Source organism: Macaca mulatta, chromosome 8 (assembly GCF_049350105.2).
Source record: "Macaca mulatta isolate MMU2019108-1 chromosome 8, T2T-MMU8v2.0, whole genome shotgun sequence".
Lineage (NCBI taxonomy): Eukaryota > Metazoa > Chordata > Mammalia > Primates > Cercopithecidae > Macaca > Macaca mulatta.
In genome coordinates this window covers 87,829,734-87,850,618 of record NC_133413.1, presented here as the reverse complement: position 1 = coordinate 87,850,618, position 20,885 = coordinate 87,829,734, and positions in this window count along the sequence as shown.

Genomic DNA, 20,885 nt, shown 5'->3' with positions numbered 1-20,885 from the left:
ATGTTATGCTGATATCAATAACTGGAGCTACACTTACCACTAAGGAGAAGATCTTGACTCAAGCAGAGATTCATGGTGAGCTGTAAGAAACACTCATCCACTTCCCTGAAATGTGGGGTGAGATCCAGTGAGAGTCCCAAAGCTAAGTAAATTTGGATTTGGGAACTAATTACTAAGTTATCATTTTCTCTAAGGCGTAATTTTGAGTAATATGTTTATATACAGTTATCGATAACACTGACTAAACTAAGTATTACTAATCATGTATATAGTATATATAATATAATTTTAGAAATGTAAAAATTGTTGAGAATAATTCAGGTGCAAAGCATACGTATGCCATACCTATGACAAAGACCATTGTTGTGGGCTAAATTCTGTCCCCATAAAAAGAAACACTGAAGCCCTAACCCCTAGTACCTCAGAATTTTATCTTATTTGGCAGTAAGGCCTTTACAAAGGCAATGGAGTTAACATGAAGTCATCAGAATGAACCCTAATCCAATGTAAATTGTGTACTTATAAAAAAGAGAAATTTTTGAAATAGAGACGCGTACACAGGGAGAGTGCCATGTGAAGATGGAAGTTTTGCTGTCAGAAGCCAAGGAACTGCCAGAAGCCAGTAGAGATCCTACCGTAGTTACTTCCAGGGGGAGTGTGACCTGGCTGACACGGATTTCAGACTCTGGCCTCTAAAACTGTACATAATACATTTCTATTGTTCTAAGCCATCCAGTGTGTGGTACTTGGTTATGGCAACACTAGCAAAGTAATACAGTCATAATTTCATTATTTCCTGAACTAGAACACACTGCAACCAAGAAAGTAGTTATTCCTTTAGGTAGTGGAATTCTGATTAAATATTAACCTACCAAATGCTGTCATTTCAAACTCAAACCTTAAAACTTTAAACCTTAAAACTCAAACCTTAAAACTTAAACTCATTTTATTCATAGATTATAATATGCAAATGCAAATTGAAAACATTAGGTATCTCGAGCCTTCTAGGTAGCCTGTTATTAAACACTGAATCAACTGTATAGCTGAATGACCCACTGCAAATTTTGGCTTTCAGTGGGATGTTGTGGTAAATGGATTCTAAATTATTATTCCAAATTTTTAGAAATAAAAAAACTTGTATGTTAAAAAAATTCCAAACTGGTGGCACTGCAAATGATTTAAAACTGACTTTTAAATAACTTGTTTTTCTAACTTTTAATGAGTGTTTTTTTATCTGTCTTAGTTAATCAGTGCAAAACGTCCTCCATGGCTGGGCTAGTAAAGTTTATGTACTAAGATATTTTGTGGAATGGAAGTGAGGCTTGCTCTGTGTTGCTGCTCTATCATTAAGTCATCTGGAGTATGTTGAGTTAAAACAAATGTATTATAATTTGTATCATTATTACTGTATAGTTATTATTTCTTTAGGCAACGAAAGTGCAGAAATAGTTACTTTTATGGCTTAAATGCCAAATTATTTAATCTTTTAATGTTATTTGCAAAATGTGTGGCCTCGAATGGAAATTTTCACTAACTTTGTTAATGCGGGGTATTTTTAACCACTTCTACTCATATACCAAACCCTACACAAAATAAGATGATGAATTAGGAAGGAAATGCTGTTAAGAGAATTACTATAAACATGAGGAAACTATTAGACCAGAGTTTTCAGTAGTCTAAAATTCTGAGATTTGATTTTTAAATGATGAAACATCCAATAAGCCAAATGACTCCGCATAAACATGTACATGGAATAAATTATTCCAAATGAAAGCATGGATATTATTTGTTCAGCTGTTTTAGTGGTTGGAACGTTAGGAACAAAAGCTATTATTGTTCGATGTATTTTTTCACAGGAAATAGACAGTGGCAAACATACAGTAGTTCAACACATGAGATCAGAGACATGGTTTTTATAGTAAACCAAGAACAGATGTTGGAACGATTCAAGACCTTTACAGAAATTATTAGTTATGTTTGCCTTTGAAAGCAAAGAAAGTTTACAGAGACTCACATATCTGATTATATTAAGAAGCAGACAGGTTTTCAAATCCAAAAGCTTTAATTCATTCAAGCTAAAAGTTTCTGCTGCATAAATTCTGAATGTGCTACTCAACACTATTGCAAATAATTACCATAGGTTCCATGTTACCCTAGTGCTTTCAAAAGCATGCTTATTTTTGAAAGATACAAAAATTACTGATTCCTCACATGCAATCCAAGTAGCCCTATTCAGCAAAAAATCATGCAGAAGTAGGACTTATGCCTCAGGTAAAAATCACGATTTAGTCAGAATCATTGAAATCAATTGATTCACAGACATTAAGAAAATGAAATTCTGCAGCTAACTGGAAGACATATTTTTTAAGGTTGAACTAAAAGTCACCAAGTCACCTTTTTCCTATTTATGAAAGGCCTGTATGAAATATTTTGATGGCATCAGGATCTCTAAGTTATTGACTCCAAGCTTTTCATTGATCCTCCCCTGCTTCAGGATCTCAGTGCCTTTTTACTCAGTTTAAATTCCATTGAACATCATTATAATCCCTCCTTAGGAGACATTCTCAGTTTTTTTTTTTTTTTTAATTTTCAAATCTATTTATTTATTGTTACTTTAAATAGACGGATAATATTGTTTGTGTTTATTGTGATGTTTTGGGGTATATACACATTGCAGAATAGTTAAACCAAGCTAATTAAAATATGCATGACCTCACATAGTTATCACTTTTTCAGTGAGAACATTTAACATCCACATTCTTAGCATTTTTCAATGATACATTATATCCTCGTTAACTATAGCCATCATGCTGTACAATACATATGGTGAATTTAATCTTCCCGTCCAATTGTAATTTTATATCTTTTGACCAACATCTCCCCAACATCCCCAGCCTCTTGTAACCACCATTCCACTCTGCTTTTGAGACTGACTTCTTTATTTTCCACATCGACCAGATCATGCAGTATTTGTCTTTTTGTGGCTGATTTTTTCACTTACTCTAATGTCCTTAGCTTCTGTCCTCCTCCTTGCCCACTTCTTGGGCAAAGTCATACCTAGATTAACACCTGGTCAAATCTAATTCAGTTCCTACTTGAACATGCTCCTATACCTCTAAATGTGATTAGAGAAATTGTCCAACTGTGCTGATTAACGTTATTTTAAGTTCATGACTTCTAATTTCAGATGGAAACTTGGCGCTATCTAGCCATCATTTTCTTAATTAGTTCATTCTCTCAAGGAGTATTTCATATTGTCTTCTCTCTAGTCAAATTTCCAGAGACCCTACCCCATCAACACACAGACACTTACACCTTTAGTTGATGACCTTGCTTTAAGCTTCACTGAGAAAATGAAACCAATCAGTAGAGGCTTTACAAAAACTCCACCATCAACTATACCCACTGACCTGCATCTCTACCTACATGTGCTACCTTCCTTTCTATTATAAGAAGGTACATTGTCTTTCCTCTTAGATAAAGCTAATCTCTCAACTTCTGCCCTGTATACTATCTCCTCTACTGCACACACTTTTGAGTTTTGCTCTTTGCATGTTTTTCTGTTCTGTATAAATGTCTTGGTTCATTCCCATCATCATATACATACTGAAATCTCTCCCATCTTAAAAACAAATTAATTAATTTATTAAATTTAGAAATCTACCTCCCTCCACCTCATATTATAGTCCAGCTGCTTCTCCAATTTACAGCAACACTCCCATTTACATCAACACTCAAAAATACTGTCTACTTTATGATGTAGAAAATACACTTTGACAAAGTTTTTTAAAAATAGAACAGTTGCCTAAACTTGCTGTCAACATATTGATTTCATCCCACCTAATTCTACCTCTCCTCTGAACTCCACTTGTTAGTCATCAAGATCTTCATATAGCCAAATCCAATGGACACTTTCCAACAATTTTAAAATTATGTCAGCATATCGTTTCCTCTTCTTTAAAATACTTTTGTAATTTTTATCAAAAGTACACCATTCTCTTTTTGATTATCCTTCTACCTTGCTGGAAACTCCTTCATAGTCTCTTGTGGGTTGCTTCCTGCTCATCTTCTCTTTCTCTAAAGGGTAAGATGGTGACCCAGCTCTCAGTTCTTGGGCGTCTTTTTTTTTTTTTTTTTTTTTTGGTCATATGTACACTCAATTACAATGGATCTCACCATATTTTATGGCTTTAAATACAGTACTACCTACTGATGACTCAAAAGTGTACCTGAAGTACAAATTCTGATTCATATATCTGACTGCCTACTTGAAATATGTACATATTTAATAGATACTTGTAACTCAACATGACCTAAACTAAATAATTTTCTCTTCTAAACTTGATTCTACTACAATCTTTCTCATCTGAATAAATGGCTTCTCCATTCACTCTTCTGCTCAAGCCTATGACTGTAGAGCCATACTCGAATTCTGTCTATCTTTAACACCCACATATCAGCAAATCTTCTTGGGTCTATCATCAAAGCATAACTAAACCAGTATAACTTAACTACCCCCACTAACATCACTCTGGTCCAAGCCCACCATTATTTCTTGTCTGGACTATTATAATAGACTAACTTAACATTCCCTGTTTACACCCTTACTCCTCTAGACTCCATTTGCCGCAAAACAGTAAGAGTATTTCACTTAAAATAAAAGGGAATTATAAACATTTATCTCATCAAGATGCTCCTGTGCCTTACATATCACTCTGGGTAAAAACCCAAGTCTTTTAATAGCCTGTTGATTTGATGGTTTACAAAGAAACATAATCTGGCCACTGCCTGCATCCTGACTTAGTCTTTTATCAGCTCCTGCTTTACAGGCCTCCTTGCTGTTCTTCAAGCATGTCAAACATGGGCACACATCAGGATTGCATGAGTTTTCTCCGGTTTGGATTGTTCATGCTCTAGATGGATTCATGGCCCCCTCTTTCACCTCCTTCAGTTATCTGCTCCTATGTCACCTTGTTAGAGAATACCTCATTACCCTTCCAGACCTCCTTTTTAAAAGGCAGCCTCCAAATGTATTTTTCTATATTTTTACTCAACATTGGTTTCTTCATGGCATTTATCACTATCTGGCATATATATTAGATATAGATATAGATACATATACAGATAAAGTTTAGTGTCTATTTCTAACTTTAAGATAGTAAGTTTATGTGAGAAAATGTTTTGTACTATTTTGGTTAATGTTGTGTCTTTAACATTGAGTGTACTAGTGTCTGGCACATAACATTTATATATTAAATAGCTGAGTAAAATAAATGAAATTGAAATATTATCATGAAAATAGGTTTCTTTTTGAACTGTTGGTAACAGATTGATTTTGCTTAATCTACACATGTGAATAGAAAATTACTATCATTTTCTAGCTGTGAGACTCATTTTCTTTACTAATTTCTATGTAAAACAGAAAATACTACTACTGTACTTACTAACAAGACTGAGCTAATTATTTTTATTTACATTAGTTTGTTTAAGAAAAAACTCTGAGAATAGTGCCTGCAAAACAGAAAGCACTTCATAAATGCTGGTTTCTAGCCTTGCTACTACTATTAAGCACATGAAGAATAAATCATTCCAAAGTTCAACTAAATAATTGTTTCAGTCAATATTCTCCATGCCGACAATGCAATTGATTGGATTTTTCAGAATCTTCCCATATAACTTCTAGACATAAATACTCTTGATAAAAGTATATCTTGCAATAGAAAAGATGCAGTTACAAAATCCTAACAATGAAAAATGATGTAATTGATAAATTGCTGCTTGGTTACAAATTAGTAAATAATGTGAAATAAGACAAGTGCATGGCAATGCACTATATTTTCTTGTAAGCATTAGGAAATGCAGCAGACTTTCCTTCAGTAACTCTATCATTATTCAAATAATTCAAGCTGAATGAATTATAATTTAATACTTTACAATAATCACTGCTAACAGCAAGATGAAGTCTGCACATTAAATAAAATTACGTGAGTTTTTTCCTTTTGTTACCAACACTTCAGAATAACTTATTTATGTGTCTATGTAGATAAACATATATATTTATATAAATGTGTATATTTGCTTGTATATACATATACATGCAAATATGCATACCTATTAATAAAATATTATCAAAAAATACTAAAATGAATTAAATATGTCAAAATTATGTTTTATTTTCCCATATTATTGTCAAAATACAAATTAGGAGATGGGAAAATAGGCTTTAGAGTTAGTCTCATATACCAGCTCTATCCTTACTAGTTGTCACTTACTTTCACTTCCTCAGATAAGATACAGTAGCTACATGATCCTTAATTTCCTAATCTATAAAAGTATCTTATTAAATTATCCCACACATAGTAGGATTATTTAATGATGTAAAGCTTGTATTTAAAATAGTAGTACCTTGTATGTAACAATAAGACAGTGCATATAAAGAAAAGTAATTCAATGAACACAAAGAGATAAGCCATTTTCAAGAAACATATTTGAATAGAAGAAACAATTAGTTTAACACTGAGTTACAGTTCTATTAATTAGTCAACTTTTTTAAAAATCTGCCTTTATTTTTTTTAAAAAGTAAGTTAGCCAGTATCTCTCAATAAATATATTGAGTAATGTTTTTTATTAGGCTTCTATTCAATACATTTGTCGAAAGATCTGGCTAACTTACTGATGAACTTTTTGCAATGTTCTGATGATCTGCAAAATTATCTCAGCATTAGAAAGCCTGATAAAAGTTATCTTGAGGTAATTTACAATTACTATTGTAATTGAAGAGTTAAAAGTGCAATATTTTAGAATCTAGGAAAAGCACATTACTTGTAACAGAATGAAGCAGTTTATAAATAACTTTCTCTTATTAAAAAAGTTAATCAATTGAATGTTTAAGAGTATTTAATTTTAGTGTAATAATAATTTAATCTTGGCAAACTACATATTCATTACATTTTACTTTTTTAATTTTGAAAAGATTGATAAAATTAATTGGCATGTAAATGATCTAGAATACTATCAATAATTACAATTATAAAAGAATTTGAATATTTTGGAAAAATTATGTACTATTTATGAAAAAGTGCAATAAAGCATGGAAGCAAGAGAGGGAAAAGAAAACAAGGGGAGGGAAGAACCAGTAGGGAATGAAATGAAGAAAAGAAAGAAATAGGAAAGAAAGAACTGACAGATGAAGAAAAGGTCAACTTCCTTAGGCAAAATAACATTTTAAATTAGTGGAATCACAATTAATGATATTTATGATATCTAACAAATTTTCCAAATCAATAAATAAGCAACATGGAGGAACATGGAGAAGGATGCGTTAATAAATAGCTAATACTCAAGTGTGACACAGTTTTCAAGCACACCTGCTTATCTGCATGTGACCCCTTAGACATGTTCATTTATCAAAACGAAAGATATTTTCCAAGACTGTGCTATTGTACTTTATGTGATAGACCATGGGAGTGTAGAATGACCTAGAAATGTGTTTGTTCTTAGTAAGTACGAAAAACACAGTTCATGTGACCTTTAGAATGACTGTTATAAACAACTGACATAACAAGTAAGTTTAACATTTTAAGGCTTTGCTTTTCTGCATTTTTTCATATAAACACCTAAATACAATGCATAAAGGAAAAGGATTTCATTTCTAAAACTGTTGTAGTAAGCTTATAAATTTCTGCTCTGCACAGCTTTCATGCCTCCCAAATTAACACCACGGGTGTCTGGTTTTGGTTTTTCTTCCAGTTTCAGAAAATTGTATGCTTTGGTATCTAGTTTAAGTTTCAAAATACGAATTTGGGGGAACACAAACATGGAGACCATAACACTCTCTACCTAATTTCTGCAGTTCATACAAGGAAGCAATGTTGCTAACGATGTACATAATGGCACTCAGTGCATGAGTCAGGGAACCAGTGTGAAAAATTCTGCCTATTGCTGAGAATGTCTATTCTACTTATTACTCAAGAACAAAGGAAATAATCACTGGGCGATTCTGATTCTTGGAATTTGAACATAGACTAAAACTCCTTTTATTACATAGTTGCCATAAACATCCATTTTCATAATTCTAACATAATACAGCCCTCCATAGAAGAAGTAAATAATAGTATCATAATGAATAATAATATTCAGAAAGTGCTTTCAGAAAGTGCTTTCAGAAAGTGCGGCGATGTATCAACCTAAACAACATGATTATGTTTATTTGAAATTTATGTATTTCTATTTTAAATATGAAATAAGAACAATATTATTGTTTGTTTACTATACAAGTCATTTGATTTTTCTTTTCTATGAAAGGAAAAATTTGTCTTATAATGAGTTTCAAACTCTAAAATTTGATTATCAAATACAATTTTCAGTGGATATGTCAATTAATCTTCTTTAAATTATATTGGAGTTGATACTGGAGAAAGTGATGCTATTCAGGCAAAAATTGCATTTTATTGACAAATTATTGAAGACAGAAAAAAACAAAGTTATCTCTTCCAAAATTAATTGTGAGAAACATGTAATATAAAAAACCTGGAGTGTCACTTTAAAAATTATTTGAGTTTCTTAATACAATAACATCAAGAAAATTTAAATTATGACTGAAAAAATTAGAATTTACATTTTCATATAATATAAATAATGTCTTAATCATTCTAACATTATTTTAAGTAATATTATCTGGTTCAATGAGGTCTCACTCTAAGAATATACTTCATATCAAATTTTGTATGGTAAAAGTACAGATAAGTTAGAAAATCTAGAAATAATCTAATTCAAAATCTGAACATAAAACATATTCTGAGGCTAGAAGTATTTTAAGTATTCATTATAGATATAAATTTGAATTAAAATTTTAATATCTATTAATTTATAAACAATATTAACAAGAAATTATCAAAAATGATACTAATCTCTGTAGACAACTATCAATTATTCAGCTTGACCTTTCCATACATATTATTTACATCTGTAAAATGTTATATGTAGAATCAATAATATTTTCCCAGGTATCATCATTTCAATTATGGAAACACATGTTATGGAAAAACAAAATTTAATTGAATGATAATGAATGCAATACTTAAAAATTATTAATGCTATTTATGAAATTTCGTACATGCTATGAACACTCCACAGTTTAAATAAATATGGAAAGATTAAAATAAAATATTATAATGTAGTATTCAGTATCCACTAGAAACATGTAAGCAAAATTTATTGTTTTTAATGTATTGAGCAACATATTTTCTATATTTATCATATAATAATTATAGTTGCATTCATCAGCCTTAAATATAATTTATATTAACCTTGGGTATCTTAAGATATAAATAAAATGGAATATTATTGTGCTTATTTTTCTTTCTACTTTTTACTAATACTAACTATAAGACAAATGCTTACATACAGATGTATATATTAAGGAGGCAGTGTTTAAGTCATAAAGCCAGATGGTTTCTGAGAAAAATACAGCAATCATGCCAACCACATAAAAGAAAAGTTAGCTCCTGAGTATTTTGTAACCAGTTAGAGCGAAGTTGGCAGAATTTTTCTGAAAAGAGCCAGATAATAAATATTTTAGGCTTTGTAGGCCACATAGTTTCTTTTGCAACTACTCAACTCTGCTATTATAGGGAGGTAAGAGCCACAGACAAATGGGCAAGACTCTGTTCCAATAAGACTCTATTTCCAAAACAGGATATGAGCCAGATTTGCCCTGTGGGACATAATTTGCAAACCTCTGGCTTAGAATAACAAGAAGCATGTTTACAGCTTTTGGAAGATTTAAAAGTTGTTATGAAGTTCAACAAAAAGAGTGGTCAGTAAAAAAAGAAGTAAGTAAATAATATTACAACACAGTATTTCTTTCTCTCTCGCTCTCTCTTATTTTTCTTTTTTCTTTCTTTTTTTTTTTTTTTTTTAGACAGTCTGTCTCTGTCACTCAGGCTGTAGTGCAGTGACATGATCACAGCTCACCACATCCTCGATCTCCTGGGCTCAAGCCATCCTCCCACCTCAGCCTTCTGAGTAGCTGGCACTACAGATATGTGCCACCATCCCAACTAATTTTTAAAATTTTTTTGGTAGAGACATGGTCTTACTATGTTGACCAGGCTGGTCTGGAACTCCTGGCCTCCAGCAATCCTCCCACCTGTATTTATTTCTATTATAAAGTTTGGAACCTAAACTTGTGGTAACCATACTGTTCATGCTTTTTGTTATAATGTGTAATATCTCAATCTTCACTGAAATAATCAAACCATTTCAAAGTTATAGAACCAGGCTTGCTTGGGTTTTTACTGAGCATATATGTGAATGAGTATCAATCAAGGAGGCATGGACAAAGGTAAGCCTTTCTGAAACCCTTTGGCTTTTCATTATATTTTTCCAGTCTATGCTTCATGAATGAAAGTGAGCTCGAGAAAGTCTCATGCTTGATGGAAAACTATTTTTACAGGATATCTTTGTCCAGAAACAAAAAATATACCAGAAATGTTTACCTTCAGGTGAGTGAAGCTTTTAAAATTTGTTCTCCTCTGTAAAGCAGAACTGGTGAGTTAGCACCATGGACACCACACAAAGGTACATACTAAACAGTCAGGAATAGACAGTAATTGAATGATAGCATCTTAAAATATATAGAAGCTCAATTTCATCCTTACCTTGTGAAGGACATTTCTAAGAAGATTTTGAAAACCTTTCAAGTGAAATTTTAACAGGCAATTATAGTGTCCCAGAACATCTGATCATCTGATTCACAGGACCTTTAAATAATAACTGTAAACATACCAGCAATTATATATATAATAAATAAATTTATATGAATTTATATAATTTATATATAATTTTAATTTATAAATATGTTTATAAATTTATTTATAAACATATTTATAAATATATTATTTATATAAATTATTTATATAAATAAATTGTGTGTATATATATATTTCTCCATATATATATTTGGGGAAAAAACTATAAAATAGAAGTTTTATGAAACCAATGAAACATTAAAATCCATACTTTTAAATAAACATTCAGAAAATTATTAAAATATCTTCTGATATCCTAATGAGCTATCAAAAGATATGGGTGCAATGAACACAAGGAGCCAAATTCTTCCCTAAATATTTTCATAGGAATAAGAAGATAAGAGATATCATAAGTTATTTTTAGAAAACATATTATTTATTAAAAGTCAACCCAAAAATTTTAAATCTATATATGATAAAAAAAATAATAAACTACATAAAAATATAAAATAATAAACTACATAAAAATAATAATAATAAACTACATAAAAATACATAAAAATATAAAAATATTTTACCACTGCTCCAACAAATAGAATTAGAATGATTCAAAGTTACATGCCAAACAATAGCAACTCACTAGAAGTGGCATAACTATAACAAAAATTAGTGTAAGCCAAAAAAAAAAAAGGAAGGTGGTTGAATTTGTGACTACGAAATCCGATGCTTGACCAAAGATTGGTTTGGTTCATCAAGCATCTCTCTGACTCTCTCCAATCTTTAGTTCTGCTTTCCTATGCGATAGTTCCATTCTCCAGAAAATGTCCCATGCATGGTAAATCGTCTTTTATAGCTTCAGGCTCATTGAATCCTTTTAGTTTGTGATCTTAAAAAAAGAGAGACTCTTTTCTACTGGCACCTACTGCAATACACGCAAAAGGAATATGTTTCATCCTACTTGAGTAAATGCCCATTTATAGAAAAGTATTCTGTCCAGAGAAATTGGGATATTTAGGTCAGCTGACTAAGGTCATTTTTTCTACATACAATCTATTAAATTCATTTAGGTGGAGATACAAACTCACTGTAATATATTTTCTTTCTTTCCTGCTTCTCTATCGAGCTTTCACCTTCAGTTTCTCCTACTTCTACTATTCCTGTTTTGGTCCATTTTTTTCTTTTTTTTTTTTTTTTGAAGCATTTCAGATTTGATTTTGCTACTTTGCCTGGAGTGGTCTTCTTTAGATATGACTGTTCAGACATATTTGTGTGTTTTCCCAAACCTGTCTGGCAAGAACATAACTTTGGATTGTCCCTTATTCATCCCCTCAGCTTTAAGTGAGATCCACCCCACATGTGAACCACACCCAGGCCATGGGCCATGTCCCTGCCTACCCAAGAAGGAATCCTGGGCATTTGTTCAGTTTTCTCTTCTGATTTTGCTTCCCCCACCTCCACTACTTCCTTGTGTAAGACACTATTAACACCAAGCTCTATCAGGTTTAGTAAGGAAATAAGTTAATTTTGTTACCCAGAATAAGTCTATTGTCACTCCACCACATGGTTGATGACAACTATACTCCTCTTCCTCTTGTCCAAAATCTTGTTGTCAAGGTGAAGGATTCCCACAAAAATGAATGGCAAAGGTATTTTTGTCAATGAATTAATCAGACTTTTAAAAAATACTCTTAATAAAAGTAGAAAACATTAAATATATATATATATATATAAAATCAGTTTTATTGCTGAAAATTTGAAGAATTGATTTTCTCTGTTCTTCTTCTACATGACACTATGCAACCAGGAACTACTGTATAGTAAAATGCTTTTTTCTCCTTAACACTGAATTTAGAAATTTTTTGGAAATCATTTTATGCCCATATGTTAATATAATTACATATTTGCATATGTACTATGTACTGAGGAAATTCTTCACTATTCAGCAGTATCTATTTGTGATCAAAATTCAAATACTCTGAAGGTTACAACTACTCATATTCATGGTTATTATGCCCTCTTGGTTGATTGATGTGTAATGAAAGAACTTTCTCTGATAAGAAAGTGAGGCAGGTGAGGGTTTAAATGGTCTTTGAGAATTAAGACCTGCCTTGGAGATTGTAATACTGAAAATCAAATTACACTGGATACTTCATTTTTCTCTCCTTTTGCTTCCTCAAATATGCATGTATACCTGAATGAATGGATGGATGAGCATATAGAACATAAATGAGAGAAATATTTCACAAAGGATAAAGGCTAGAGATAGATATGCAGTTTTCTAAATCTATAGTCATTTTATTATTTATTCATTCCAGAATAGTCATTTTATTCCAGAATAGTCATTTTATTATTTATTCATTCAATAAATTGGTATTTGAGTACCCACCAGGTCCTGGTGATATTCTAGTCCATCAATTGGTTACAAATACCATAGACATGATCTATAATCTCAAGCTTCTTCCATTCTCATGAGAAAGATAGTAAATAAAGAAGTAACTACACAAAACAAGCAAAATAATTTTAAAGAGTGACAAGTATTCAGACAAATAAAACAATTGAGATAGAGATCTTTTGGAGCAAGGGAGTATTTTTAGATTAAGTGTTCAGAGAAAGCTTTTCAAAGGAGGTAATATTTCTACTGAGATTGGAATGACAATAACAAAGTATTTGTGTTAAGATCTAGAATTGAAAATCCACTGTTTCAAGTGTACAGTCCTTCATTATTTTGTCCTTCATGTATATCAACCTCAATCAAAGCTCAGAGTCACTTTGCCAGTGATTTTCTCTGCCTAACATTGCAGTTCATTCAGGAGATCAGGTGTCTTAGGAGAGAATGAAATTAGTAGATGTGGAAAGAAGTAGGTAGAGAAAAAATGATATTAAATATAGAAAAATATATTAAGCAGCATTGCTGGAAAATGCTGTAACAGTGTTGGAGCTACAGAGGAATCAAGGATTGCTCTTAGTTTTCTGGAAAAAGAAATGGATGTTGCTATGTAGTGACATGAGAAATTATTGAAGTCAGTTGTGGGGTTTCTTATGGAATAGTAGAATTGCAATAGAAATTTAGTTCTCTTTGAGAGTTTTTAATTTAAGATATCTATTATATATCTTACCTTCCTACTGTCTCTCTTATCTAACCACTGTTCTTAAATTAATTATTATGAATTCCCATCTTATTTCACCCTACCACAATTGATCTAGACATGGGCAAGTGACGTAAACTGGACCAATCAGGCCAAGAGACTAGACATGTATTTCATGATTGGAGGGAAATGAATCTTAGAATGCTCTAATATTGTGGATGACAGACCATAGAGCAGGGGGAGAAAGTGGTCCTTGAAAGCAGGGGGAGAAAGTGGTCCTTGATGAGCTGAGTCAGCTAACTCTGATTCATACCACCACTGGATCTGTGTGTAAAATATAAATCTTCTCTAATGTTTAATCCAGTTTGGATGAGGAATTCTGTTACCTGCAGCCAAAAGCTCCAAACTGATACAAAACCCAAGATATGAAAGGACTCTGCCGCTGTGGCTATCATTCAGCTGTGTCTCCAAAGGTCAAATGTGTAGGGTTCTTATCAACAAATTATATAAATATATATATATATTTGAGACTGAGTCTCGCTCTGTCACCCAGACTGGAGTGCAGTGGCACGATCTCTGCTCACTGCAACCTCTGCTCCCAGCTAAGCCATTATCCTGCCTCAGCCTACCGAGTAGCTGTGATTACAGACACCTGCCACCACGCCCAGCTGTTTTTTTTTTTTGTTTTTTTTTTTTTTTAATACAGACGAGGTTTCACCAGAGACTGGCCAGGCCAGTTTCAAGCTGCTGACCTCAAGTGATCTGCCGCCTCGTCCTCCCAAAGTGCTGGGATTACAGGAATAAACCACCATTCCTGCCCAAGATTTTGTTTTTAATTGCACTAAAAATGCAAACATGGATATAAAAATTGTCATTTATTCCTAGGACCTAGAATATTTCCTTTGGTTTGCAAGATACTTATTTCTCTAGATTAAGGTTTCTCATCCTTAACCTACTGATGTTTCAGGCTGAATAATTCCTTGTTGTGTCAGACAATCCTGTACCTAGTGAGATATTTAGCAGAATTATCTGCTTCCACCCAGCAAAAGCCAGTGGGAAGTCTCCCCTTTCCTCATTTAGTTGTGACAACCAAAATTTATCCAGATATTATCCATAAACCCTGGGTGGCATAATTGCCCACTACTCTAGATTGATCCAGAAGCATCCCAAGAGTGAGTGACTGGTAATAAATTCTGATTTTTGTTTTCCTTTGTGCTTCCTAACATTTTAACATATGCCCCTTTTTGGAATATTTTTAAAAATCACCCTATAGAATTGTGTGAACAGGGATAGAAAATACCAGCTCTACTTGTTTGATCCTACTACTATTAAAGTAGATTATGGTCTGACTAAGCATATACGAGGAGCCAGTCTGATTAAGATAACAAGGTAGCAGTGAAAATCACACCCTCCACTTCACATGTTTGTCCCTGAACTTGATATTTTTCAAATTCAAGTCTCAGGGCAGTCACACTTGTTCAAAAAACTAAAGGAACAATTAAATGCCAGGTCCATTTACACCATAGGTATAGTCCCTAGGGGGGGAACTGTTTTAAGAGTTACTTTTGTGTAATGCATTTGTAATTATACAATTTGAGGACAACACCACCAACAACATAAAAAATCATATCTATAAAAATGCAGACTTTTGTAGGTTATTTAAAAAATATAATGCTTAACTACTTGCATATAAAATATGTAAATAATTGGTATTAGTTTTCTAAAAATGATTTCTTATAGCTATATATTGAAGGACAAAAATTCCAATTAGTGATCTAGTTAATTCTCTTATCATACTAGGTTATGGCAATAAAGACCTAATTAATATAAATAATTGGACTATTTAAATTGAAAGCAAAGTGATACAAATAACAATTACTTAAATCTAGGGACTTGCATGTGTAGATACAGACAACCCCATTTTCACAATCAATTTGTTCTATTTTTACCTTATGAATTACATCCTTTTTATAAGAGATCTGCAAGGTCACAAAATGAAAATGAAAGTCTACTTCTGTGAAATCAGCTCAGAAATTTTACAAAAGGCCTTAAAGTAATAAATCATGACTCACAGAATGTCAGGAAATTGAAGAAGTATACACCTCATTTGAAAGAACATCTTGTTCATTCTGAGAAGTTATAACAAAGCTTTCAGTTCTGGCTTAAAATTGACTATTTTTTGCCTTCATTTCTTGGTATAGTTGTCATAGAGTTGTTTAATTATGTTCCTCTTATTTCTATTATAACAGCAAACTCTTTTAGTAATAACTTGCTAAATATTAAAAGCAGTCAATAACTATATTGTGGTGTTAAAAATAGCATGGTCCTATTTTTTAAAAATTCATTCAACAGAAGGAAATCTGATAAGCATAGCTTCAAGATCTGCAAAACAACTTTATGGAAAAGAGTTCATTACATTTTTGTGGTTATTATATTTTGAATATCCAATCTGAATTTTTAAAATTCTTAACAAGCTTTTAAAATTATACTTAGTTTAAATATATTGAATTCCTGTCTTTCTCTTACTTATCATTTTATATAAAGCCTTTGTTTTCCCCAATTAACTATACAGTAAAGAATGATAGGTACAAGGAAAAGGATCAGTAAAATTAAGAAAATATTATGAGGCTGGAGTGCCCTTTGAAAAAAGCATGACATAATTTCTATTATTTACTCAGTGTCTATAATGGCATATTAAAATGAGCAAAACATTGAAGGGAGTCATCAACAAAAAAGTACAATTTCAACTTATTCTCGAAGGATTTTAAGATTTTAATAGTTCAGTAGTCCCTTCTTAATCTACAAATGATACATTCCAAGAGCCCCCACCTCCAGTGGATACCTGAAACTGTGAATAGTACCAAACCTTATCTATCTGTCTGTCTATCTATCTATCTATCTATCTATCTATCTATCTATCTATCTATCATCTATCAATCTATCTGTATATCTATACACATTATGTTTTCTCCTATGCATACATACTCATAATAAAGTTTAATTGGCAGATGAAACCTCTTCAATAATCTCATATTTTTCTGGGTGAACTTATTTCTGAATCTGCATAACCATTTCCTTGCTTGCAATAAATGGCTAAAGTCTTCATATAGGCTCAATGTCTTCTGGCACAACCATTGCCATAACTGGAACACATTTCTGTTCATGTCTTTCACCCACAAATTTAATGCTTTCTCCACCTTAACTAAGCACTTATCACATGCTGTGGCCATAACTTTTGCAGTTTTAGGTGCAACAGCAAAACTAAAACAAATTTATTTCTCCTTCCCAATTTCATAGGTAGATTTTTTTCTTCCTGTAGATATTAGCAACCTCAGCATATCATTTTTCTTCCTTTTTCATTAAGTCAAAAACTTTTACCTCTTCACTTAAAGGATGAGCTTTATGGCTTCTCTTTAGTATATCAGAATTGCCAGGTTCACTACACTTGCACTTTGGGGCCATTAAGTAAAATAATGGTGGCTTGAATACAGCACTGCCTTACCATGACAGTCTGCCTGATAACCAAGCCGGCTACTAAGTGATGAAGAGCGGGTAGCATAGACAGTGAGCAGACCTGGTCAAAGGAAGGATTCACCTCCCCGGCAGGATGCAGCCAAAGAGCGAGAGACTTCATCACTGTACTCAGAATGGCATGCAATTGGAAACGTAGGAATTGTTCATTTTTGGTATTTTTCATTTAATGTTTCAGACTGCAAGTGACTGTGGATAACTAAAAACCAAAGAAAGCAAAATCACCCATAATGAGGGACTGCTGTAAACGTAAGATTTTAATAGTAAGAGATGTGTGTGTGTGTGTGTCCTGCGCGCGCACGCACAATGGGTATGGATATGTGAGGGGGCTACTGTAGAAGAGGTGGGGAGTAAAAATAAAGTTCTGCTTGTGAAGTCAGATTGAAGAAAATATTTCCAAATTACCCAACAATAGCAGTTATTAGGAAAAGTTAGTGGCATTTGATGACTGAATGCATATATCGATGAGTTGAAGGGGAATATACAAGGTTTCAGAATCAGTTCACTTTTGTTTTGATTCTGAAAACAAGAGTAGAAGAAACACATTTGCAGGGGATATGTGTGGTTTGTTTGTTTTAGATTTCTTGGATTTGGGGGATTTAGACAACAGTGAAACATTGAATGATCACAGTTAAGGGATGGTTGTAGATAAAGAATAAAAACAATTAAAACTTTAAAAGATTTGTTACGTTTATACAGATGTTAAAAGGTATAAATGAAGCTGTTAAAAGGTATAAATGAAGAAAGAATGTCTCTTAAAAGTTCTGCTTCTTCATCAACCTAATATCAGAAGATAAAACAAGTTGTGATATATCTGCTTCTTTAAGAGAGGAAATAATATAAATAATAGATACATGACTAGTAGCATCATACAAGTCTATTGTTGCTTAATATGTATTTTGAAGTGGAAGCTTTTTATTACTGGTTAATACTGATTATGCCATAGAAGAGTGTTCAATATTATATGCTTTAACAGCTAAGGAAGGTATACATTAATGAAGGTACATCCTACATTTAAAAATAAATTTGCTCTCATTCCAAGAAAAATATATAGCATTAGTTTTTGTCCTTTCAAATTTATTCTCTAATTTGAGAAACTAACTTGAGTTTATGGAACACATATCAAGATTGGCTGGAAATTTCAGTGTTAGTCCTGTGGAAGTAAAAGGCCTCATGCATGTTTTCTTGAATTCTTTGGTAGGAAAAATAGACTCAGATTCTCAGGTCACCTATAAAAAATTACCTCAGGGATCCTGGTTCTATATATGCTTGTTGCTGTGAAATTTACTCTCTAATCTTATTTCCCCAATAAAATAAGAATCAATGAGGGTATACATGAATGTAGTAGATTTTACTGAGTATGTTGAGTATACAGAGAAGAGAAGTTTATGTTATAATTGTAAACAGCTTCAGAAACAACTTCGATAACAAATTATGTTCTTAAAATGCCTTTTGACTGTATCATACCAAAAAGAGAGTTTAATATGGGCCTTTATATTATGTAAAAACCACCTTTTATACCATCTTGCTGATTGCTTTATTTTTCATCTGCTCCCTTTCAATAATAATAAAATTAATATATTTTTTAAAATTCTCCTGTAATGATTTCTATTTGAACCATTTAATTATATCTATGTTAGTCTCATTTTCCAGCCCAATGGGGTTATTTCTATTTTTCTTTGTCTTTTTTTTTTTTTTTTTTTTCCCCACAGTGTCTTGCTCTATTGCCAGGCTGGAGTGCAGTGGTGCAACCTCAGCTCACTGCAACTTCTGCCTCCTGGGTTGAAGCGAGTCTCCTGCCTCAGCCTCCCGAGTAGCTGGGACTATAGGCACAAACCACCATGCCCGGCTAGTCATTTCATTTATTCTATACAAAAATTCTATTGCCTACAAGATATATATGGACTACCAATAAAGTGAAAATATATACAAATAAAATCTTCTAATAAAATGTGAAGGCATCTTTGAATGTTGTGTCAACACTTACTTAGAAATGTTTAATTGAATGTCTATTAAATGAACCTCAAAGGGTTTCATGTTTGCAGTAGAATCCTGGGCCCCTCCCGCTGAATTCTAGTAGCACCTTCAATGATGTGATAATCAAAAAAGCCTAAAAATGTATACAAGGCATCATGCAGTGGGTAATACCTTGCCTTTGAGAATCATTTGTTTAAGACAAACATAAGACAGCTTGTACGGAATCCCCATTCCCCCAGAATGCTTGGGAGGTTGCCTTGAAAGAAAAGGAAAAAAGGGGACCTTCCCAGAGGGCAAATCCAGAAAAGGCAGAATGTCAAACACAAAATTTTTCTCCAATGGTAGGAAGTAAGATATTAATTATATTTGTTATAAACTAGGTATCTGGTTCTTCTTATTTTAAAGTGGGAGTGTTTATTATTGGTATAAGGCCTCATCTGTACTCTCATAGATATAGAATATGTATATGTTCTTCTAATATATAGAAGGCATAGAATAGAAGGTAATTTAACTTAAATTTATCAACCAGGTGTTAGGCAATAAAAGATTACATCTGTACATGACTGAAAAGAATACACGGTCACCAAGAGACCCTAGAGTTGCAAGTTAATCAGAAAATAGAGATTTTAGGTTGCATTATTTTGGGTAAGGTGTCAGTGCATTTTGGATCCGAAAATGAAATTGTGCATGCATTTCTATAAGAAAAACAATTTGTATAGATGTTGGGTACTTAAAGGGGTGGACCCATATATGTGTTTCCTAGCAAGCACTTTCCATTTATTTCAATAACAATAGCTGGGGTTTGCTCTGACGTAGCTCTGCCTTATTCATTTTCCATTATATCATTTGAAGTGGATTAAACTCCAGCAGACACAGAGTTATGCAAATAAACCTGGATATAAGGCTGTGCAGATAAATTAGTGAGACCCAGTGGTAGAAGAGGAGATGTATATTATGGCACCTGAATTAGATAAAACAATTCTATATTTTTCAGATATCCTAGAAGCTACTGTGAAAACCTACTTCAGTTGAATTGGGTTGTGTAGATGTGAAGATTGGAAAGGCTTTAGCCACTTTCAAACCAGATAGAAAGAGTTAGCAACTCTTTGAGGGGAGCTGTGGAGCTCCCACATGCATTCATGAAGCAAACCTAAGAAAGTTGGAATATAGAGCTGGAGAGAAAGTAGGCTCCTGGTACCCTGAAAGGGCAGGAAAATTAAGCCACCTTTGAAACCCATTTTATTTCTGAGATTTCAGTTACATTAGCTAGTAAGTCCCTCTTTAAAATCTGAGACATTTTGAATGTGATTTTGGTCACTTGCGACTAAAAGAATTTCAACTGATTCAAGCTGCTCTTAGATCTTCCAGGGGTAGGAAGAGTAGAAATGTTTGGGAAAGCAGAGCTGTCATGGCTGGGACTCAATGCTCTTTTCAATGAGAATAATGCGCAAGTTACTTGACTTACCTTCTCTTCCCCCAACAAGGCTTCATAGAAAGTAACTCATAAGCTCAGACCTCACCCTCCTTCACCACTCCCCTG